The 18415-nt window shown below is 51.1% G+C and overlaps 1 protein-coding gene across 1 annotated transcript in view; it reads right to left on the reverse strand.

The window, feature by feature from the left end:
- The window catches only part of PC (pyruvate carboxylase), a 74222-nt gene that overhangs the window by 33875 nt on the left and 21932 nt on the right, over window positions 1-18415 (reverse strand). The gene's annotated exons all lie outside the window — the stretch shown is intronic.

Here is an 18415-nt window from a genome sequence, read left to right on the forward strand (position 1 = left end):
TCTCAGCCTGGAAGTCCTTCCCCTGGAAGACCATTGACTCTCCAAGCAGAACAAAGGGCGCCAAGGAGGCAGCCAAGGAGGAGGGTTGAGCAGGGCAGCGGGCACCGAAGGGAGGCCTGGGAAAGTACACTGCCTTTCTCCAGCCCTACTGGGGCGCCTGGTACTCTGCCCTTCCACTTTGGAAGCCCGGACACAACAGGCTCCCCTTCCTCTGTCTCTCCCCCTCCCCCTCTGTCTCTCCCCCTCCCCCTCTCTTTCTCCTCCATTTCCTCTCTCTCCCTTTCCCTCCCCTGTAGGCTCAATTTCTTGAGTCAGAGCTTGAAGTTGAGTCAGACAGTGTTTATTAATCACTATTATTATTTAGCAAGGGAGGGAGAAGACGGGCAGTTACACTCAACAAGCCTTAATTAAGCACTTACTTGCTCTAGGCTAGGACCCAGACAAGTGAGGAAGTGCCTGCCCTCCAGGGGCTTCCGTTCCTGCCACTAGAGGAGACAAAATGTCCTGGATAAATTATCACAGGCAGTGCTGAAGTAAGTGCAAAGCCACAGAGGGCTAAGGGGCTAAGCCCCGGGGAGATGCATCAGAAAATGTCTGAATAACCATCTTTGGAAGGAAAACCTGCCTGTAGAGATAAATGGGTTCGATTAACCTTCAAGGCCCAGATCAAGTCCCACTTATTCCCGAGGTCTGAGGCCAGCTCCCATGTACCCTTCCTCTAGTTGATGAGGGCACAAGGAAGGTCACCTACGTCCTCTGGGACTGGCTAAAGGAGGAGGGAAGGAGAGAGTCTGTGGAGGAATTCTGAAGTAGGTCTCAGAGGGAAGGACGTGGAAGAGAAAAAGAACAAGGTTACTGTGGATGGGCTGAGGGGGAGATGGGAGCTTCGGAAGAAAAGGAAATCTGGCCACTACAAAGAAGAATTATCAGGAGGATTGGGAAGAGCCATACTTCCTAATCACGGTTATCGCTTCCATCTTGCAGGAGTCAGGGATACAGTTCAACCTGGACAATCCTTGTAAAACTTTCTGGCTCTCTCCATATCAGAGAAGTCCGATTTCTTTTTTTTTTTTCCTTCTATGGGGTGTAATCAGTACTTTATCGTAAAGTTTGGGCAAAGTATTTGGTCATGGACCTGCTGACCTTCACGTGTCATCTGCAGCTTCTGCAAAACTTCCTCAAAATTTCCATTTAATTTCTTCGCCAGCCCCAGACATATCAAAACTTCGGTGGGCAAAGTCCCAGTGTGGAAGAGATAACTGTATTAGGCAGAATAAACAGCACTCTTCTGAGAATGGAAATTTAGAAGTAAAGAGGGAAAAAGGAGAGGGAAGAAAGGGAGACAGAAACCTGAGGTTAGGGGAAATCTCCATGGGCTACATGGGGTCCTAGAAATGGAACTGAGTAAGTGGGGCAGCATATTCTAGTCAGGAGAGAGAAAGGGCCCAGAGGCTGGGGCCCGACGGCTCTGGAGAAAACCAAAAGGAGGCCCCAGGATCAAATGAAATAACAAGAACATCCATGTGACCCTTTGCTCTGCTCAGAATTCCTCTCGTTAACTCATTTTTGTTCCTCTTTTTACTTCATTTTTTTTCAACAATAATTATTCCACATCAGTCCTGAGAGTGAGAGGGAAGAGATCCGATAGGTACCCCGAGATTTTCGACTGGTCCTCTCTCTCCAGTTAATTTTTAGGAACGGAGGGTGCCAGTGAAAGAAGGGAAGGGAGGGATCACAGGAGACTTGAGTGGAGGAGAGGGAGGACCATCTTGATGGGGAAATGAGCTTCACAGGTTGGCTGAGCAAACATTTTCTCTCCTCTTCCCCCTAACTACTCTGGGGCCCTTCCCATGCCTGGCAGCCCAGAGGTTCTGAAAGAAAGAAGGTGCTTTTCTCCTCTGAGCCTAAATACTGTGGGAAGAGAAGCCTCACTTTCTACACTGGCGGGAACTCTCTAAGTGGGAACTTCTTCAGCTCAACTGTAGGCCTCATGAATTGGAGATTTCCAAATTTAAGGCCTACTTGCTGGTCACAAGCCGCTAAGTGGCCGAGGCAGAATTAGAACCCGGGGCTTTCTGACCACAAAGCCAGTCCCCTCTCCTCCCCAAGGAGGATTTCAGAGACAATAACCAGAATATTTCAAATTCGGTCTTAGAGGGCTACAACGCGTCCCCAGAACCCTCGCTGACAAGCACTGAAACCCTCCTTGTTAAAGGAGAAACAGGCTCCGCACGCTTGGAACAGGGCTGGTCCCAGGGCTCGGAGGAAGCCATTCCTGGAGCCCCAGAAGAGCGCTCTTGTTTCTTGCTCAGTTCTGGCCTGCACATCCCTAATGCTCCTGGGAAAACCAGAGGGGCCCGAAGAAGAGTAGAGGGGCTCGGGAGTCTAAAGCACAAAGGACAAAGTGACCCAGGGACGGGCCCTGAGACTGCCCGCCCTCAGCGACTGTGACCCTCCCAGGGTCACCCGCCCAGTTCTCTGTGACTGTACCCGACCAATAATAAAAATGCTGCCTCCAAAGGCTAATTGGTTCTGTGCCAAACAAGACACCACTTCATATAGAGAGACAAATAATTATAGAATTCTGTTGGGGGGAGAGGGGGGCGTCTAAAACATCAAAGGAACTGATGAGAAAAAAGCAGGCGCACGGGGGCTCGCTGCTCAGTTCCCGAAGCAATAATCACTTGGTGGATCTGGATCATGTCCTGGAAAACCACTCAGGATTATGGGGAAAGTGATGAAATTGTTCCCGCCCCCTGACCCAGTCTACACAGTGACAGCAGCACATAAAATGGGACAAAGTAATGCCCCTCGCCTTGCGGACGTGGAGCCGGGCGACGTGATGGATCATTGCACTCCGTGTAAGAAACAATAGGAATGAGGAATCCAAAGACATTCCCCAAGACATCCCCGGCCTGACCCATGCTGCCCCTCTCCGGCGGCGTCCCTGGGCTGGCACGGTCACTTAGCAGAGCCCCGCGGTCACCCTCCAGGATCTCCTCAGTGGCCTGGCCAGCCTTTCCCAGGTTGGCCCCTGCCCTGCCCCTGCCAGCTTCCTCTAGGGGGGGCCACCTCCCTTGGCTGGGCTGCCCCCCCATAACTGGCACCGGCTCCCTCCATCACCTCTTGGAATTCCCAGTTCCTCTCAGGAGTCAAAATAAGCAGAATTCCCCGGCCTTCCCCTCCGGACCGCCTCGGGTCTGTCTTGCCTTTTCTTACACATGGCCAGGTGGTCTCCCCAGGCAGAAAGGAAGCTCCGGCACCCGGCATGGAGGAGCCTCCCAGGACTGGCTAGCTAATTAATAAGGAGACGCCCGAGAGACTGGCAGTCCAACCACGCTCCCGGGGAGAAAGGCCGGCCCTGCCGACCTCCTCCAGAAACACGGGCCCCCAGAGAGAAGGGGCTGAGCCCAGTGCCCTTGTGGGGGAAAACGTGCTTCCTCACCTCCCAACAGAGACATGAGGACTCGGGGGCAGATGAAAGCGTGATGAGGGGGGATTCTTCTCTGCTTGATTACAGTGCAGGCAGCAGGTTTAAGTCTTCCTGCCCCAGACCCTGGCCAGCTGTGTGAGCCTGAGAGAATCACTTCCTTTTTGCCTCAGTTTCCTCATCTAGAACAGGAATGACAGCACCTCTTGTGAAGGGTGTTGTGAGGATAAAACGAGATAATATCTGTAAAGGAAACCTTAAGGTGCTATCGAAATATCAGCTAAATTTTTCTTCCTTTTTCCATGGGGGAGGAAGGGAAGGACGGGTGAGTTTTTGTTCATATAAACAAATAAGTAAACTTTTAAAAATAAAGACAAAGGCCAGTGGGAGGCTCAGAAGCCTCCGACTCAGAAGGTGCCTCTTGGGCACAAGCCGCTTTGTGGCCCAACTACGGTCCAGCACCGGGCCCCTAAGTTTACAGTGAGCAGCAGCAATGACCAGCAAGACTGTTTTCCCTTCCAGACCACCTAAGAGAAAGGCCTGGGAGGAACGAGCAGCAATTAGCACCTTAATTATCAGCTGCAAATTACCCACATTAAACCTAGCAATTACGTCCATGCCTGCCTTTGGTGTGTTCCATTTACGAGGGTAATAGCAAAGAGGCTGCTGGGAGGAGTCCAAGTTAGGAAGAGAGACAGGGGCGACTCAAGAACCCTCAGCAGGGAGCCCCCCTTGCAGAAATCGGGGGCTTGTCCCAACTCAGACTCTCAGCTAAGAGCTGCTCTCACACAGGTGGCCGTGTAGCAAGCCCCCCACCAGCATCATTCCTTCACTCGGGAAGCCCCGTGAGTGCCCGTGGGGGTACAGAGCAGCCCCACCTGTGGATGGGGCCCCGGACCTTCCTCCTTCACAAGGGCTCCCCTCAGACTAAAGGAACCCGTTGCTCTGAGGGCCCCCTGAGTGACGGCCATAAGGAAGGGGGTGGATGGAGGCCCTCGCAGAGACCCTAAGAAGAGTCAGAGGGATCCGGGCCCCCGGTGAGCCACGGCGGGGGGTGGGAGCCATCAGGAGCCTCCCGAGGCGCTGGCTGAAGCCCAGGGTGCACAGGTTAAACTGATCCAGCTCAACAGCAAGTCAGCATTCTGGAATCACTGATAACACGATGACCTTTCTTGGTCCCAAGAACTGGACGAGAAGTGGGGGAGACTCCTTGGGAGGCTCTGCCAGCTGCAGCCCAGGTGAGGGCTGGCCCAGCCATGGGGGGAGGGGAGAGGGCTGGGGTGTGCTTCCAGAGCCCCCCATCAACAAGCTGGGAAACGAGGCAGAGGGGGAAGCCCTGCAACCCTGGGCCCTGCTTCTCCTCCCCCCACAGTCTCTGCAGGACCCTGCTCCGAGGGCCAGCCCAAGATAACAAGGGCAAAGGTTAGGCCAGCAGGGGAGGCAGGTCAGCTCCTCACGTGACAAAGGACCCTAGGTGCAGAGTTGGAGGAAACTTCCAGGTCACCTCTGCTGCAGGGTTGGGGGGGGGGGTTTCCCATTTGTTTCCCCAGTGCTTAGCACAGTGCTTAAGTACCTGGTAGGTACATAAGTAGGCACTTAACCCATGTTTATTGTCTGACAGGTTTTAGAGGCCCAGGAAGGGCAGCCTCAGGATCTGGCTTCAAGGAGCCCCCTTCCCAGGCTGCCCCGGCAGGGATGAGAATGATGGGGGGAGACCTCAGGGGCTGAGGTGGAACTGCTGGAAGTACCGGCCCCCAGACTGTTCTGTCCCCCACAGATGCCCCACCTCCGTGTCCACCAGCCTCTGCTGCTTCCTGCTGGCCCTCTGCCCTTCTGCCCAACCTCGGTTCCCTTCCAGGCTGCCGGGCCCGGCTCTAAGTGACTCCAGGTAAGGTTTTCTCGGCAAAGATGCCGGAGGCTTTAACGTGTTCTTCTCCAGCTCCTCTGAGGCAGAGGCCGGAGTCACCTTAGGGAGTGTCGGAGGCCGGAGCAGGACTCAGAAGCTTCGGGCCGCCAGGCCTGGGGCTTTATCCACACCAGCCACACTTGCTCAGTCTCCGGAGGAACATTTGCTCTGGGCCGAGCAGGGATAAAGCTCTGGGGAAACAGCAGAAAAAGGCAAAAAGCCAGGCCCGGGCTCAGGGGGCTCACCCAGGGAGAGGGGAACAAGCCCTGCAGGGGAGGGATGGGGAGTAACCCAAGAGGACTGCAGTGGAAATCAGGGAGGTCAGTGGGCAGGGATGGAAAGGGAGAGCCTTCCAGGCCCGGGGACTGCCAGGGAAAAGACTGGCAGGTGGGAGGTGGCTGGGTGGCCAAGGGCTTTGAATGCCACACAGAGGATTTGCATTGGCTGCAGAAGGGGACAGGAAGCCACTGACTGCAAAGGGACAGCTTTTAGGAAAATCCCCAGGGTGGCTGAATGGAGGCGGGCCTAGAGTGGGAGCCAGACCCCCCCCCCCCACTACTGTGTCTCCAGGAGTGGGGGTGGAGGCAGTGCCCGAGGGCTGATAGGGCCCACGTCACACACGTGGCAGAGGCGAGAAACCCTCCAAGCCACTGTCCATCTCGAGCCCTCTGTGCGCCAGGCCAACTGCAGCCAATCGCTCAAGTCCCTCAGCCTGGCGTTGCCAGCCAAGCTGCAGCTCTGGCCCCCTCCCCCCGCCGGCCGGCCATCTCTGCTGCTGAACGAACCATTCTGTTAAAGCTCCTACAACTCTGACATGTCACCCCGGCTGGGCCCTCCCTGCTGCCAGGCAGGCCGAGGCCTCCCTGGGTCACTCATCCCACAGCAGCTTTTCCAAACCCAGGCTCCCCCCTCCCATTCTCTCAGCTAAAACTTAACCTCATACTTCACACAAGAGGCCATCCTCCATGAGCTCCTTTTCTCTCCTCTTTTTTTATCTTTTATATTTTCTTTTTATTTTTTTTAAAGCCTCTTATTTTCAAAATATATGCAGATAGTTTTCAACATTTACCCTGGCAAGGCCTTGTGTCCCCTATTTTCTTCTCCTTCCCTTCCCCTGACCCCTCCCTTCGGCGGCGGGAAATCCGATATGTATTATATCTTATATTTGAACCTATTTAACACGTATGGGACTACCTGCCAGCCAGGCGAGGGCGTGGGGGAAGGAGGGAAAATTTGGAACAAAAGGTTTAGCAAGAGTCAATGCTGAAAAATTCCCCATGCATACGCTTTGTAAATAAAAAGCTTAAAAAAAAAGAAATCCAACATGTGCTGCACAAGTGCCGTTCTCCTCTACACGTTCCCACAATGGCCGCCCGAGAAAAATCAGATCCAAAAGGGGAAAAATTGGTCCTCATCTCTCTCCACTCAGTGTCTCCCCCCGTTTCTCCCGCAGAGATGGCTTCCTCCTCACCAAAGCTCGCCCGCTACTGACCCCAGAGACTCCATTCCACGCCTGCCCCCACGCCATCCCCGCCCCGTCACTTATTTCCAATCCCTCTCTCACTCTGCTCGCCATTTCCCTGCCTGCAAACATGGCCCTGTCTCCCCCCTGCTCTAACAGGACCCACCCTCTGTCCCTCTCTCTCTCTCCCCCCCTGTATTTTGTCCTCCTTGAGGGGCTCACACTTCCCCTCCTCTCATGCTCTTCTTAACTTTCTCCCACCGGGCTTCCCCAGCCCATCCCCCCACCATAAGCGGCCCCTCCAAAGCTGCTACTGATCTCTGAGCTGCCCAGTCCAGTGTCTTTCCCCATCTTCATTCTCCGGGGCCTCTGCAGCCTCAGATACCGTCAGTCGCCTTCTCCTCTCTCCTCTCGAGGCTTCTGGGACCCTGGTTCTCCCCCTCCCCATCAGACCGCTCCTGCTCAGTCCCCTTTGCTGGATCTTCATCCAGGTGACACCGGCTAAACAGCCCCTGCCACACAGAGCGGCTCCATCTCTGTGCCTTTAGCTGGTGCTTCCTCAGCTCCCGTGGATCCATTCTCTCTATGCCGAGAATTCCTAACTCTACCCTGATCTTTCTGCCGACTCCCAATCTTGCACCCCCAGTGGCCTTTCAGGAATCTCAAACTGGATGTCCAGCAGGCCGCCAAACGGACCCAAGTCCCCCCAACTCTCTCCCTGCTACTTAGGGGGCGACACAACCCACCCCCCGGGCCCTCAGGACATGGGGTCCGCCTGGATCCCTCAGGATCTCTCCCTCCCCAGATCCAACATGGCGCCAAGGCTTGAGATTTGCCCTCCGTAGTGTCCCCCTTCTGTGACTCTGCTCCCACCCTAACTGAGCCCGGGGTTAGCCTTCCTGCCAGTCTGCCCGCCTCGGCCTCCCCCCGCGCCAGCCTACGCTTCATTCAGTGACTGGTTTTTCCTAAAGCGCGGGTCCTACCACGCCAGCCCCTGCCCAGTAACCGTCAGGGTCTCCCTCCTGCCTTCGGAATCGGACACAAAGTGCAGTCTGCCCTCAGAGCCACTCATCACCTGCCCCCTCCTACTTTCCCCGTCTTCTTCTATTTTACTTCCTGTCGGATGCTCTTCAATCCGACGATTCCCCTTTCCTGGTTATCGCAAGAACAAGAGCCTCCGACAATAACCCCCCGGCTGGGAGGCGCCCCCTCTCCCACTCCTCCTGCTGAGCTTCCTCTGAAGGCCCAGGTAAAGTCCCCCTTCCCCAGGAAGCCTCCCCAAGGCCGCAGCCCGAGGACATTTCCTGCTCGTCCTGCTCGTCTGCGCCCGACTTTCTGCGATGACCGTGTCCGTCCCCAAACACGGCCGAGTGTCCGCGGACGGGAGATTTGTTAAGCGTGTTTATGTCTTCCTCTAAGTGCTCAGTTTATGTCCGCGCACATAGAGAGTGAGGACTTTGGAGTGTGTGTTTATAGGAGAGTGTTATTTATAGTAAGAGTTAGATGGGGCTCGGGCTAAGTCAATGAAACGGGCGTGAGGAGAAGCTGGACCGGCCAGGCCCGATCCGGACGGGAGCCCAGGCCTCAGGGAGGGTCCCTGCCCAGCGCGGTGCCCCCAAGCTGATCCACGCCAGCCTCTCCTGGCACTGCCTGCCGTCCACAGCCCCACGTCTTCCCTTCTGAGCAGCGTCTGGTTTCCTGCCTCCTCCCTGCCTTGCTCCTGGACCCCCCCCCCTGCCCTCGCTCTTCTTTCTTTCTCTGTGGCCTCGGTATATTCTAGGCCCCCCCGGTTTTGGGAATGTTTCCCCGCCATGTTCCGGCCAGTCCGGGCCAGCTGGAAGGTTCCTACCCTGTTTTATTTGTCTGGTGGGGGGAGGGAACCTGGCGTCCAGGAGGGGGTAGGAGGAGGCCTCCGAAGGGGCGAGCGGCTAACCTGGCAGTGCCCAGAGCCTCCTTGCCCACCTGTCAGGGGCATCGCTTTCCTGTGAGCGGAGACTGTTTCAGTCACTGTTTTGCTTCGCCCCACAGCTAGCCTGGGGCTGGGCGCCCACTAGGTGCGGGCTAATCCCGGCCTCCTTCCACCCCAACCCCCTGCACTCCCCGTAGCAGACTTGCTGGGACTCCTGGGAGGGGCCCCTGGGTCTATTGTCACCAAAGGACTTTGCCTTTCCCCCACAGGGGGCCGGGCCCCTGGCGACAGAAGGATGAGCCAGGAAGGCTGGGCCCCTTTCCCACCAGACCCGCCCCCACGTCAGCCGCCCGGGGCTCTTACCGGCAGTTTACTTTTTCCACAAAAACACAGGGAAGATGATGAAACTTTGGAGCCAAGTGAGTCAGGAAAGGCGCCCTCGGCCCAGAGGCTACAAACGCCACAGAAAGCTGCTGCCCGCCCCGCGGGGGCCAACATCCCCCTCGGACACCGGGCCCCAGTCAATGGCCCTTATTCCTCCATCCTTCCACCAGTCAGGGAGCACAGCAAGGGGCTCCGGAGCCAGTCACCCCGGGGTCAGGGGTTACGGGGACTGACCTCTCCAGGTCTTCCCACAGCAACCAAGGGGAGAGACCCCGCAGCCCAGCTCATTCGGGATTGTCGGGGTAACGGGGCAAGGCGAAAGCCAGGGCACCGAATGGCGAGCTGACAAGTCCCGCGAGGACATTAGCTTCTCCCTTCTCGCCATCCATCTCCTTCCTCTGCCTGAGCTGGGGCCAGTGGCAGCTCCACTGCTGTGAATGCTGCCTCCTCCCCCGGCGGACTTTTCTGCCGCTCAGGGCCAGCTGGCTTTCAGCAAGGTTGGTCAAGGGAGAGAAGTAAGAAGAGAATGAAAAGCCCGTGGAAATGGCGAATGTGGCCCGTGTGATCACACTCTCCCAGCTACCACACTGGGGGAGAGGGGCTAACGGGTCTGTTTGGGGGTCACCATTTCTGGGGCCGGGCTGGGGGCAGCTGGGCTTTACAAAGGCAAAGTGGCCCGGCCCCTGGACTCAAACTTTCCATCCATCTCTCTGGCGGGGCCAGGATCCTCTCAGTCTCCCCACACAGAATGCTCCCTACTGGGGAGGAGCCAAAAGGGGGAGAGTATAGGACGTGCACACAGTTCTGCCCCCGGGTTTGTGTGTGGACACCTGGAAGGCTGGAACGGAGGAGGAAGAGGGGAGAGAGAGGGCCAGAGCCAGAGAGGGGAGGGAGAGGAGGGAGGGGGGTTAGGGTTAGAGAGAGAGAGAGAGAAAGAAAGAGAGAGAGAGAAACAGAGACAGAGACAGACAGGGAGGGAGGGGGGTGAGGGATAGAGAGAGAGAGAGAAAGAGAGAAACAGAGACAGAGAAAAGAAAGAGTGCGAGAGAGACAGAGATAGAGACAGAGAGAGGGGAGGGAGGGGGGAGAGGGAAGAGAGGGATAGAAAGGGAGAAAGAAAGAAGAGAAAGAGAGAGAGAGACAGAGGCAGAGAGAGAGGGGAGGGAGGGAAGAGAGGGATAGAGAGGAAGAAAGAAAGAAGAGAAAGAGAGAGACAGAGAGACAGAGAGAAGAGAGAGGAGAGAAAGAGAGAGAGAGAAAAGAAAGGAGAGAAGAGGGAGAGAAACAAACACAGAAAGACAGAGAGAGGGGAGAGAGAGAGAAGAGAAAGAGGGGGGCGGGAGAGAAATAGAGTGGGCACCAAGCTGAAGACGTGCCTGGCCCTCCAATTACTGCTGCAGAATCAGAGGAGACTTTCTGTCCAAGGGGGGAGCTGCCCCGCACCCCCTTTATGCCTCTGTGTGCAGTCTTGAAGCAATGAATGAGCAAAGGGCGGGGGGGCTGCAGGGGGGAGAGAAGCCAGCTCTTGGGCCTTGGTGACTGGCACCACACCAAGCCTCCTTAGTGAGAAGCTGCCTGGGCGCTGTGAAATGGGCCGCCTCTGTGGGGCCCCGTGGTGGATTCCTAGGAGACTTCAGTGAAACACATTCTGGAATCCCACACCCAGTGAATGGAGGAGGCAACCATGCAGAAATCCCGGGCCCCATCGGAGCCGGGGGAGGCCAAAACCTGCTCCCAAGCCCCTGAACTCCCCCACCCCTTCCCGAATCTCGCCCACAAGGTCCCGGGTCTCCAGAGGCCCGGTTTTGGCTTTCATTTTCTTCTTCTCTTCCCTTACAATCGCCCTCCTCTCCCCTCTGCCTGACAAGGAGCAGCTGGCACCCCCTGGCACCTCTCAGTCTTCACACCCACCCCCCGGAGTTAATCCCCCCCCTCATTTCTTCTGGCCTTCTTTAAGTCCCTATATGTACATGCACACCGAGACTAGGTGCATTTACAGAAGGCTTTCTACCCACCATGCTGATCTTCGCACAGGGGTGAGGTGGGTGCAAACGCAGACTGAGGCGCAGGGATTAGCCGGTTTATTCGTGGTCACAGAGCAGGTGGAGGCAGGAGGGGAGAGAGGGCGATTGCCCACTCAGCACCGACTCTAACAGGTGTGGATGGTTTCCCGGACGGGGACGGCATCAGGAGCAGAGCGCTCGGGGAATGTGTTGGTCGAGTTCTGCCGCTGACCCGGCCTGCCCCGAGCCCAGGCTGAGCTCTAGCACAATAAGCTGCCCTGGAGCCGGGAACTGGAGCGGCCATTCTGGAGGATGATTTGGGACTCTGCCCAACAGGCTATAAAAGCCTGCGTACCCTTTGACCCAGCAATACCACTAGTAGGTCAGCAGCCCAGAGAGATCAAAGAAAAAGGGAAAGCTCCCGTTTGTGTAGATACTTACATGCTTTTTCCCGGTGACAAAGAGTTGAAAATTAAGAGTAGATCATCAATTAGGAAATGGCTGAACAAACTGTAAATGATTGTGGTGGAGAACTACCGTACGACGAGAATGACGAGGGGGATGATGTCACAAAAACCGAGAACTGATGCAAAATGAGGGGAGCGGAACCAGGAGAATACCGTACACAGTAATAACAACACTACATTCTCACAATACTATAGCAACACTAGAAGGATGATCCATCATGGCAAATTTGGCCACTCTGATCAAGACGATGATTCTAAACAATTCCAAAGGATCCACCTCCAGAAAGAGAACTAACTTTGAATACAAATTGAAGCATACTGTTTTACTTTATTTTTCTTGATTTTTTAAACCTGTTCTTTTTTTTTTCTTTTTTCTTTTTTTTATTATAGCTTTTTATTTACAAAATATATGCATGGGTAATTTTTCAGCATCGACAGTTGTAAAACCTAACCTGCGCTTTCTTTTGCGACATGGCTTTTGCATGACTTTATAATCACACGTATAATCAATAACTCATTTCTTACCTTTTCAAGGACGGGTGAGGGGAGAAGAGGAAGGAGAGAATTTGGAACTCAAAAATTTTGTAAATGATTGTTTAAAAAAATGTACACATAATTGGGAAATGTTTAATGAAATAAATGAAAATCTATTTAAAGAATAGATATACTGGATTTAGCATATATTTTAACATATATAGCATATATTGGATCGCTTGCCATCTAGGGGAGGAGGAGGGGAAAGGAGGGGAAAATCTGAAACAAAGCTATGCAAGGGTCAATGTTGAAAAATTATCCATGCATATTGTTTTGAAAATAAAAAAGCTTTTACACTCAGCGAAAGAACTCTGGGAGATGACGATGAACCACTACATAAAATTCCCAATCCCTCTATTTTTGTCCCCCTGCATTTTTGATTTTCTTCACAGGCTAATTGTACATTATTTCAGCGTCCTATTATTTTTGTGCAGCAAAATAACGGCTTGGACACGTATTCTTATATTGTATTTAATTTATACTTTAACATATTTAACATGGGAGGAAAGGGTGGGGAGAAGGAAGGGAAAAGTTGGAAGAAAAGGTTTGGCAATTGTCAATGCTGAAAAATTACCCATGCATATAACTTGTAAATAAAAAAGCTATAAAAAAAGATGATTGTTAAAAAGAAAAGAAAAAGCTTTAATAATTAAAAAAAGAATAGAAAAATGAATTCAAGGAAAGTTGTTGATCTGCATTGGTAGAGTTAGTTTCTTCACCAAGGAATTCCTAAAATCAATGAACTCTCCAGTCTAGATACAAGGCCCAGCCCAACTATACCAGGCTGGTTAAGAAAGGAAGAAGAGAGACTAAGGGAGGGAACAAGATGGAGGAGAGAGAGAGTGTCAGAGAATGAATACCGGAAGAGAACAGAGAAGGTCCTTATGGGAAAGGCAGACGTTCGGCAGAATTTTCCAAGAATACCTTGGAGGGGGTGGTGATTGGGCCTGTGAATGGTGTGAATCAAGAACAGCAAGCAGTCTAGGATTGTTGGAAAGCAGAGTTCGTGAAAGAGTTAGATGAAATGCTAGAAATGTAAGTTAGGAACTCATTTGTGAAGAGCTCAAACGTCAAGCTTATGAATCTGTTTAAACACTTAGCTGGAGCACTGGGCTTGGAGTCAGGAGACCAGCCTTGGATACTTCCTAGCTAAGCAAGTCACCTAATCTTGGCTGCCTCAGTTTCCTCATTTGTGAAATGGAGATAATAATAGCACCTCCTTGTCTGGTTGTTGTGAGGATTGAATGGTAATAATTGTAAAACACACGGTAAGTGCTAAAGAAACAGTAGCTATTTTTAATAGTAGTAGTATTTCTCCATCCCAAAGACCTTAGGAAACAGAAGGTTTTTTGAATGTAGACGTGATGTGTCAGATTTAGGAATATAATACTGGGCGCCGTGTGGGAGTTGGTTTAGAAAGGAGACAGACTCAAAGCAAGGTGGGTAGGCCAATCCAAACAAAGTCTACTGGATCCAAATAAAGGTAAAGTAAAAACAGAATGTTTTATTTAAATTAAGACTACTGTAATAGACCAAGTTAAGACCAGTAAAAGGTTCTGGAGGCCCAAGCAAGGTTGGTGGCCATGGAATGGAGAGAGTTTGTGGGAAAAGAACTGACAAGCTTTGGCCAGTGCCCAGGCTGGGGCAGTGGGGAGGGAATTAGGGAAAAGTCAAGGATCTCTGAGGTTGTTAACTGAAGCCATTAGGAGAGGGCGAGGCTCTCAGCCAAAACCTGTAAGAATCTGAAGGAGGAGCAGCTTTAGGGAGAGGATCATCAGCCCAAAGGAGGAGGCCAAAGCCAGCTTTTCTGCCCTCAAAAGAGTTCTAACCCAATTATCGGCCTCTGAAGCCCAATGCTCTTCCCATTGCTCCCCGAGGCCAGCGGCCACCTGCTCCTTGCTCAGCATTAGCTGCATTTTAGTAAATCTCTTCCCAGCCTTACTTTCCATTCTCTGGCTACCATCTTCCTGCCCTCTCCGGGTTGCACTTGGGCTCGGTCTGCCCTTCCCATTATGCCTGCTGGAATTCCCCTTGGCTCACTGACAAGCAAGCTTCCTCTTCCTCTTGGGGTCCTTCTGAAAGGGGAGTAAAACTGTGTGCCCTTGAAAATTGTCACTGAAACTGTGTTCCCTTTTGATCTGTAAAGAAGGGACACTGAAGTCTCAGGCCCTCCTGGGAAAGCACATCTCCCCAGACAAGTCAAGTATCATTATTCAATTAGAAATCTTGGTCAAAAAGCGCCGCACTGATCTTTTGGGGATTCAGACCCTTTCCAGGAAATTCCAATGGAGATCTGGGCCAGATATGGAGAAGCAGCTAGGCCTGGGGACTTTGACTTTCTTTTCAACCTGAAACCTGAGCTCAAGATTCCTTTTTAAAGGGCAATTCCTAAACTCACTCTTTGCAGAATGTCCAAAATAGGACCCTGCCATTCTCTTCTCAGTGCCGGCCTCCAGTTCCCTAATAGGACTTTGCTACTAAAGAAGTCGGTCTCTTAGCAAAACTGGCTTCCTGTCCAATAATAAACTTCCATTTTTGCCATTAATATTTTGGATAAGTGAATTCTTTCATGAAGAACCTGAGCCTCCAACCAAAAGGGGATTTCCACATTCTCTGCACTGCCACTAACCTCATCACTTCCATGTTCAGAGAGTGAAGAGGCTTCTTCCTCCCAGATGACAAGGCAGGCCCGGTTACACTTCCTCTCCATACTGTGTCCCACTGAGATGTCCACTCCTCCTCCCAGAGCCTCCGCTTGGCTGATATCACTCAGCAGCCCCTTTTCTGGTGACTTCTGTCCATTGGCCTCCCGTGGCTTGGTCATTCTCTCTCCTTTCACAAGGAGGTCAGCATCTAGTTTCTTCCTCCTTTCCCTAACACTTATCCTCATCCCAGGTGACGTTGAAGGCCTGTGTGTCCTCCAGCTCCCCATTCTCTCCCAGTCCCATAACCCACACTCAGCCACTTTTATCAACCAAAAGTGTCCACTTCAATGATCAAAAGCTGACCAGAACCTGTATGAACATAATCATTTATCCCATATCTTCCAAGGTCTTTCTAAACTTATTCTTCATCCCCATGACCTCCCACTTTTCCACCTCTGGGGCTCTTGTTTCACCTTCTTCTCCTGCCAATTCTCACTGGCTAATTACCAACCAGTTCAATGCCCATGCTGTCCTCAACTCTGAGCCCTTTGTCCCCTCATCCTATCACAATTCATGCCTTGAAAATCAAACAAAGGAGTAAACAAAAAAAAGGCAAGCTTGGCTAAACCCCAAGGGTGGACCACCTCGACTACCTTCTTGGATCTTCCTCCATGCTGCTCAACTGAGCTGGAGAAATTCAGGTCACCAAGCTGCCTGGCTCCACAACACTTTTATGTTGTGCCCTCACAAAGCCAGGACATTCTCTGACTCCACCCTCACCCTTGTCCTTTCTTCCCAAGTTCCCACATTTCCTTGTCCCCTGGCTCTCTGATCTCCCCATGTACCTTACTGAGGAAATCAAGGTTTTCATGAAATCTCCCCCTCTTTTTGCCTCAAAGTCCCCCAACATCTTCTCTCCTAATTTCTCTTTTTGTGCCAGTTTTTAATAACAAAGGGAATTTTTTTCCTTGCCTCAGCTAGCTATTCTACAGGACCCTTTGACCACATCTCTTTTTGTCTTCTCAAGCAGACTGTCTATTCAATTATGTAATTAATTTAGAGGCAGCTACATAGCTGCAGTGGATAGAATGCTGAGCCTGGGGGTCAGGAAAACCTGCATTCAAATCTGGCCTAAGACACCGACTAGCTGTGTGACACTGGGCAAGTCACTTACTCTGCCTCTGAGTTTCTTCAATAATAAAATGAAGATAACAAAGCACCTAGCTTGAGAGCTTGAGAAAATCAAATGAAATAATATTTGTAAAGCACAGAGCTAAGCTAATGCCTGGAAAATGGTTGGTTGTTATCCTTTAGTCTTAAGGAGGACCCGAATGACATCACTCTGTAGGAGCCAAAGTACAGTGCGTCCGACTGTGACTGATCAGACCGATACAAATTCAGGTTCGGCCACAAGTCGGGCACAAATAGTCCATATGAACAGCAGGAGTGGAACCGTCTCTAAATTTGTGCATCTCACTTTTCTTTAGGGCTACTGTAATTCTGCTTTGCTCATGGAGCCTGGAGCCTTCTTTACTGTGGGAAGGTCATGCTGACTGGTTCTTCGCCGGCGTCTCCCACATCTCCCAATCCATTTCAGAGTTCTTCAGAGAGACTTTGAGAGTGTCCTTGTATTTCTTCTGACCTCAGGTGAGCACTTGCCTTGTGAGACGTCTCCATAAAATCGTCTTTTAGGCAAAAGTACATTTGACATTTAAACAACATAGCCAGTCCATGGGTATTGTGCTCTTTGCAGCAGAGTCTGAATGCTTGGCATTTTGATTAGAGAAAGGACCTCAGTTTTGGAGTTATCCTCCAGGTGATCTTCAGAATCTTCCTAAGACAATTCACATGGAAGCGATTTTGTTTCCCGGCATGACGCTGGTGGACTGTCCGGGTTTCAAAGGCTTGTGACAAGGAGGTCAGCACGATGGCTCTCTGGACTTTGAGTGGTAGGCTGACTGACACCTTTCCTCTTCCACACTTTCCTTTGGAAGCTCCCAAACACCGAGTTAGCTTCCATGCATTAACCTCATTATCAATGGGTACATCCCTGGAAAGCATACAGCCAAAACAAGTGAACTTAGCCACGGCATTCAAAACGTCTCCCTTTAGATCATCGTACACGGCAACATCAATATTAAACAACGATCAATTCCGATGAATGTGACTCTTTCCAACAATGAGATGACTGATGCCAGTTTCAGTGATCTTGTGATGAAGAGAGCCATCTACACCCAGAGAGGACTGTGGGAACTGAATGTGGATCACAACATAACATTCTCACTCTTTTCGATTATTGTTCCCTTGCATTTCATTTTCTTACTCATTTTCTTTCCTTTTGGATCTGATTTTTCTTGTGCAACAAGAGAATTGTATAAATATGTTTATATATATTGGACTTAACATATATTTTAACATGTATAACATATATTGGATGGCTTGCCATATAGGGGAGGGGTGGGGGGAAGGAGGGGAAAATTTGGAACATAAGGTTTTGTAAGAGTCGGTGTTGACAAATTATCTGTGCATATGTTTTGAAAAAAAAAGCTTTTTAAAAAAGTTCTCTCTTTGCTGTAACTGATGGTTCTAGGTATGGATGGTGTGATGTTGGCTGGTGAAGAAACTGTTTTCTTGGTATTAATTGTGAAACCAAAATTACCACTAGCTGCAGAGAATCGATCCGTACTTTATCACATCTCGACCTCAAGTGTTGCATTAAGTGCACAATTATCTGGGAACAAAAAAAATCATATACCACTTTTCCCTCCGTTTTTGTCTTGGTCTATATAGCCTTTTAAAGTTAAATAATTTTCTATCAGCGCAGTAGCTGACTTTGATGCCGTGCCCATCCCCATCATTGCTGAAAACATCATCCTAAAAGGCGGGGGAACAAGCCCACAGCCCTGCTTTACTTCTGATTTGTAAAGCTCAGTGCTTTACAAATATTATTTTCAAAGGAAAGCTGGATAACACCGTCCATTGTCCAGAACTCAGGCAAGCATGCCGCCGTGGAGCTGGCATATAATAGTCATGGACTTCTCCACACAATCCATTTTGACATAATTTCCCACAAGCCCTCATGACTGAAAGAATCGCAGGCCGTGGTCAGTATTCCCTCCTCTCCCACAACTCTGAATATGTGATTTCAACCCATTTAATCGGGTCTTTTTCGACTGCCTTTAAACATGCTTAAGCTTCCCCCATCTTTTAAAATTGTTTTCTGGATTGCAAGCTAATTTCAGTATTAACCCACGCAAGGGAATTATGAAGCAAACCTTAGTTTCAATTTTGTGTTTGCCTCCACGTACTGGGTACATAGTAGACATAAAAATAACCTCCCAAGATCCTCTTCTTTCCCAAACTCCTCCACAAAACTATTTGTTTCTTCTACTTCCTCTCCTCCCACTCCTCACCTCCTTGGAATCTGGATCTTGACATCATCCAATTGAAACTGTTCTTTCAAAGTTTCTAAAACTCTCTTAACGCCAAATCTGATCATCTTTTCTGCTTGCCCTCCTGGCTGCCTCTGCCTCTGCCGGGCCCCCTCTGGCAGGATGCTGTGACCTCTTCAGGGTTGTGTGATGCATTCGCTCTTGATTCTCCTCCTCCCCACAGGATGGAACCTTTTTCAATCTCTTTGATCATCCAGGTCTAGATCATGGGCCCTCTTCTCTG

The sequence above is a fragment of the Antechinus flavipes genome, chromosome 6, assembly GCF_016432865.1.
Source record: "Antechinus flavipes isolate AdamAnt ecotype Samford, QLD, Australia chromosome 6, AdamAnt_v2, whole genome shotgun sequence".
NCBI lineage: Eukaryota > Metazoa > Chordata > Mammalia > Dasyuromorphia > Dasyuridae > Antechinus > Antechinus flavipes.